The 6,332-nt window shown below is 41.9% G+C and overlaps 2 pseudogenes; both read left to right on the forward strand.

Moving 5' to 3' along the window:
* Positions 1-2,831: 2,831 nt before the first annotated feature.
* LOC128774035 (U2 spliceosomal RNA) lies at positions 2,832-2,976 on the forward strand (annotated as a pseudogene).
* A 2,456-nt stretch (positions 2,977-5,432) lies between these two features.
* Positions 5,433-5,701, forward strand: LOC109250731 (60S ribosomal protein L36-like; annotated as a pseudogene).
* The last annotated feature ends 631 nt before the right edge of the window (positions 5,702-6,332 follow it).

Raw genomic sequence — 6,332 nt, forward strand, 5'->3', positions numbered from 1 at the left:
ATACTCATTCTTGTGTGAACACACTAATGGGAGAGTGACTCTGGAACCATCCTCTTGTCTTAAACCTTGATAAGTATAATGTCATAATCATTAGTAAACCTCAATGCAACCTCTAGATATACTTTGGCGATAGAGTTTCTTTTCCAATAGCCTAGAAGTACACAGTTTCAGCATGCAGATAAACTTCAAGAGCAACAAAACATGAAATACAAGAACCTTGGATAAAAATTTAAAAATCACAGCACAGAATAAATTGATTCCTGAAATATTTACTAAAATAGCAGCCGGTATCCAGTAGTATATCACTGAATACCTTCCTGCGACAGGAGAATCTGAGCCAAAGAGGTTTTATCTTCAATGTATTTTTGGAACCTGTATTTATGAACCAAATCTGCATTGTTCATTGAAAAGTAGTTGTTTTGGAATTTGTTATGCTCTACTAAATGAGAATATAAAGGACAAGAAATATGCTCTATTATGAGCATAAACACTCTTTCCTGCCTCCTCCTTTTGTTTTTCTGCCTGCTCAGTAGTGGGAAAGGCCCTTGGGAGATACAAAAAGGTAAAGGAATGGACCCTACATTGAGGGAATTTATGGCCTAGTTGAGCTAACAGACCTAAGAAGTATAATAATACAATAAACATGACAAGGTTGCTGGTGAGTACTCTGGGAGTGTGAAGGCTATGGGCTGTTGGGTCAGAGAAGGCACCAAGAAAGAGACTAAACCTGAATTAGGACTTAAGAAATGGCTAATATTTGGAGAGGCAGTAAGGAAAGAAAGGGCATTTCAGCCAGGTGGAGCAAAGTGATCAAAGATTCTAAAGAGTCAGAAATGTGTCAAGCATGCTTGAGAAACAATGGCTAGAATGGATGGTCTATGTTGAAGAATAAGAAGGATACAAGTCGGTCAAGACTATGGATGATATCCCATATTAAGGAGCTTTGGCCTCAGCACATTAGCTACCACTAAAGTGTAGCCACCCACATCAGAATCACCTGGAGAGAGTGTTTAAAATGAACTACAGGCCCGAAGTCCAATGACTCTGATTCAGCAGGTTTAGGGCTGGGGCCAGGGAACCTGTATTTTGAACAAGCATCCCCCCACACACACACACACAGACCTCATCAAGTGATTCTGATGCCTGATAGAATATAAGAACTGCTTCAAGCAATGGAAAGTCAATGAGAGGCTTTTAGAAGAGGAGTACCATAGTGATACAGCAGTGATTTAGGAAAATAAATCTTCAGTTGTATGCTGGGTTGATTGAAGAAAAGGAGATATGGAAAGTCAGAGAGAAGGCTTTCCACTAGTCCAGGTGTTCAATTTAATCACTGTGATTTATCCATCCCTCTGCTCCCAGGGCCTAGCATAGAGTCGGATACACAGTAATTCACTCAGAGGCAGACATACTTGTGAAGTTAATGAAGCTTAATGCTTTAGAGTCCCTTAGTTGCATAGAGCCTTTCCCAGTCCCTTCTTTTTTTTAATGTTTATTTTTATTTTGAAATAGACAGAGAGAGTACAACCAGGGGAGGGGCAGTGAGAGAGGGAGAAAGAGAATCCCAAGCAGGCTCTGCACTGTCACTGTCAATGCAGAGCCCAATTCAGGGCTCAATCTCACAAACCAAGAGACCTGAGCTGAAATCAAGAGTCAGATGCTCAACCGAATGAGCCACCCAGGTGCCCCTCTTCCTTTTTTTTAATTTAAAAAATGTGGGGTGCCTGGGTGGCTTAGTCAGTTGAGTGTCCAATTCTTGATTTTGGCTCAGGTCATGATCCCAGGGTCATGGGATCAAGCCCCACATCAGGCTCCGCACTGAGCATGGAACCTGCTTAAGATTTCTCTCTCTCCCTCTGCCCCTCTCACTCGCTCACGCACTCGCTCTCTCTAAAAAAAATTTTTAATTTAATTTTAAAAATAAATAACTCACATATATACCTATTTTGAATTCTTTAAGATGGCCCCCCAAATTGTATAAAGCCTCAGACTCCACAAATACTAGATCCAGCCCTTTATTCAGTGTTTAATTTTTTTTAATTTATTTTTTTAAGTTTCTTAATTTATTTGGGGGTGGGGGGTAGGGCAGGGAGGGTTAGAGAGAGAATCCCAAGCAGCCTTGTGCCGCCAGCACAAAGCCTAATGCGGGGCTCTATCTCACAAACTGTGAGATCATGACCTGAGCTGAAATCAAGAGTCAGACGCTTAACCGACTGAGCCACCCAGGCACCAAAAGTTTATTTATTTTGAAGGAGAGAGAAAGAGTGTGCCTGTGCATGCATGAGTCAGGGAGGAGCAGAGAGAGAGGGAGAGAGAGAATCTCAACCATGCTCTGCACTGTCAGTGCAGAACTCGACATGGGGCTCAATCTCACAAACCGTGAGATCATGACCTGAGCTGAAATCAAGAGTCAGACACTTAACCAACTGAGCGACGCAGATGCTCCTTAATTTTTTTAGTAATACCTACACCCAACATGGGGCTTGAACTTACAACTGCAAGATCAAGAGGCACATGCTCTTCTGACTGAGTTACCCAGGCACTCCTGTATTCAGTGTTTATTGAGTTGAAGTCAAAGATTTAATTTTTTGTGGGGCGCCTAGGTGACTCAGTTGGTTAAGCATCTGACTCTTGATTTTGGTTCAGATTATGATCTCAGTTTGTGGGTTTGAGCCCCACATAGGGCTCTATGCTAACAGCTCAGAGCCTGGAGCCCGCTTTGGATTCTGTGTCTACCTCTCTCTCTCTGCCTCTCCCCTGCTCACTCACGCTCTGTCTCTCTCTCTTAAAAATAAACATTAAAATTTTTTAAATAAAAAGTGTTCATTTAAATCGCTTCTCGGCCTTTTGGCTAAGATCAAGTGTAAAAAGTGTTCATTTAAAAAAAGATTAATCGGGGCGCCTGGGTGGCGCAGTCGGTTAAGCGTCCGACTTCAGCCAGGTCACGATCTCGCGGTCCGTGAGTTCGAGCCCCGCGTCAGGCTCTGGGCTGATGGCTCGGAGCCTGGAGCCTGTTTCCGATTCTGTGTCTCCCTCTCTCTCTGCCCCTCCCCCGTTCATGCTCTGTCTCTCTCTGTCTCAAAAATAAATAAAAAAAACGTTGAAAAAAATAAATAAATAAATAAATAAATAAATAAATAAATAAAAGATTAATCTTTTGACAAATCACTTAATGTATTCTTCCTCCTTGCTATACCTGTTTAACCCCAGTTTATTCTCAATATAATAGATGGATCCTATTAAAAGAAAAGTCTATATATATCACTCTTGTGCCCAAACTCTCTAGTCTCAGAGTAAAAGTCAAATCTTTACAATGGCTATAAGGTCCTATACAACCTGGATCCTTGTTACTTCTCTTATCTCATCTCCTACTATCCCTTCTGCTCACTGTGTTCCAGTCCTATTAACCTCTTTGTTGTTCCTACACCATGCCAGGAATATTCCTGCATCAAGGCCTTTGACACTTCTGTTCCCTTTGCTTGGAATTCTCCTCCTTGCAGATATTCTCATGGCTCACTCTCTCACGTCCCTCACAGCTCTGCTCGAATGTCACCTTGTCAGTGACATCTTTTCTGACCACCTTCTCTAAACTGTAATCATGGGGCACCTGGGTGGCTCAGTCGGTAAGCATCCGACTTCAGCTTGGGTCACGATCTCCCGGTTCGTGAGTTTGAGCCCCGCGTCGGACTATGTGCTGACAGCTCAAAGCCTGAGCCTGCTTCAGATTCTGTGTCTCCCTCTCTCTCTGCTCCTCCCTCACTCACATTCTGTCTCTCTCTCAAAAATAAATAAACATTAAAAAAAATTTTTTTTAATAAATAAATAATAAACTGCAATCTTATATACATACTCCCTATACCCTTCTCTGTTTTAGATATCTTCTTAGCACTTATCACTATATAACATATATTTCAATTTTTGTTTTTTACCATTAGAAATATAAGATCCATGAGGTCGGGGGTATTTGTCTCTCTTGTTTTCTGGTATATCCCTACCACTTAGAACAGTACTCAATGCATAGAGATCGCTCAAAAAAATCCTCATTGAATGAATGAACGCCACTTTTTAGCTGTGTAACTTTGGATAAATCACTTAAGCCTCAGTTTTCTCATCTATAAAATTAGATAATAATAGCACCTACTTCATAGTCTTCTGAGGTTGGGAAGGAGATAATTTATTAACATTTAGTACAGAATCTTGCACAAAGTAGGCAATAAATGTTAACATGGGTCCTTGATAACTTAATCCAAAGAATACCACCTACTCTACTTCCATAGAAGACCAGCCTGAGCCAGGCATAACCTACTTAGCCAGGCCTGGCCAAACTCAACAACAGATCTGCAACTGCAAAAGCTATTTCCCTCCCCTGATGAATGTCACTGACAAGTACAGAGGCAAATAGACACACAGAGAGGCAGATGTGACACACCAGAAGCTCATCCGGGACATGGTCTCAGGCTAGAAGAACGGGAATCTGTCTTGTTTTACAGAGACATGAAAAGGGAACCAAGCTACATGCACATTTTATTTGTAAGGAGTCAATCACAGTAGGAGTCCCACTAAAAGACACTCAGCACCACCCAACACATGCATACATCCTGGTGTGCATATCAAATAAGCCTTCTCTTTATTCCTTAGGCATCATGGGAAGCTAAATCAAGAGAAAACCTACTTACAGCAGGGGTCCTAACTATTGGCAAAATATGAGTGTTACCTAATTTGGAGTCACCATTCTTTAAGCGAGAGCCAGCCCCTCTCACTCGCACCTAAGCATGCTAAGCTCAGTCAGGACCTAACGGGACCAATGTTGCTTCCAACATCTGCTCCTGGACTTCATCCTGGTTCTTCACTGTCTACTTATAGACTATAGATATGCGTCTTCCTGAAAGAAAAGGGGGCTAGGGAGACAAAGAGTCTTTCATACCTTTATGTTACAATCTGCTCCTAACATACATGTGGGTCCAGCTTTAAGATCATAACTCTTGTTTCCTCTACATCTACTTGAAGAATAATTTCCTGTACACACTAATAATAGCAAAAATTACTAGCTGAAATTTAGCAATTACTATGTATGAAGCACCATATGACCTTTACACTCATTGGTTTTAATTTTTTAATGTTTATTTTTGAGACAGAGAGAGCACAAGTGAGTGTGCAGCAGAGAGAGAGAGACAAGCGTGAACAGGGGAGGGACAGAGAGAGAGGGAGACACAGAATCTGAAGCAGGCTCCAGGCTCTGAGCTGTCAGCACAGAGCCCAAGGTGGGGAATGAGCCCATGAACTGTGAGATCATAACCTGAGCCAAAATCAAGAGTCGGACACTTAACCAACTGAGCCACCCAGGTGCCCCTACACTCATTGGTATTAAACCTTCAGTAACAGGCAGGAGTTATTGAGGACAATCAGCCACAGCTGTGAGCTGCCTTGTGGACATGGGTCTCAACAAGGGCCACAAGGTGACCAAGAACATGAGCAAGTGCCTCACAAGGCACACCAAGTTCATGTGGGACATGATCAGAGAGGTGTGCGGCTTCACCCCATACCAGCAGTGAGCCATGGAGCTGCCGAAGGTCTCCAAGGACAAGTGCACTGTCAACTTCATCAAGAAAAGGGTAGGGACACACATCCGTGCCAAAGGAAGAGAGAGGAGCTAAGCAACATCCTGGCAGCTATGAGGAAAAGGGTATCCAAGAAGGACTGAACCCCTCCCCTCTGTATGTAATAAAGTTTTTTTGGAACTTGAAAAAAATAAAAATAGAGAAACCATCAGTAACACATTAGGTAGGTACCATTTCCCCCATTTCACAAAGGGGGAATCTGAACTGACTCAGAAAGACTAATTTATTTACATAAGTTCATATAGCGAGTCAGTGATAAAGTCAGGATTCAAACAGATCTGCCTTGCTCCAAATCTATACTTGCCACTACAGAACACCGCCATTCTAGAAAAAGATAATTTAACCATATGCATGAAACTAACTTGAAGACATAAAGTCCATATCAATTAGGCGATGTAAAATTGAGAGAGACCAAGAGCAGTTTCATCCAACTCAGAAAATAAAAGCAACAGCATTTGGTTTTAGATAATAAATCTGCTCCTGATTCAGGTCTTCGGTAACTGTCAGAAAGGTCAATATTCACTTTCTCAATTTAGTTGGCTCCCTCTTGGTTGATTAAGAAGACTCTGTCTGCTTGGTCCTCAGATATCCTAAGCAGCCAGGTTCAGTGTGCTGGTGTATCAGTCTGGGTCCAATCAGGAGAAATAAATGACATGGTAATTTTAACAGGGAAAGTTTAATATAAAAACTATTAATTATATGGGGTGCCTGGGT

This window comes from Panthera pardus, unplaced genomic scaffold (genome assembly GCF_024362965.1).
Source record: "Panthera pardus isolate Hobbes unplaced genomic scaffold, ASM2436296v1 HiC_scaffold_27, whole genome shotgun sequence".
Lineage (NCBI taxonomy): Eukaryota > Metazoa > Chordata > Mammalia > Carnivora > Felidae > Panthera > Panthera pardus.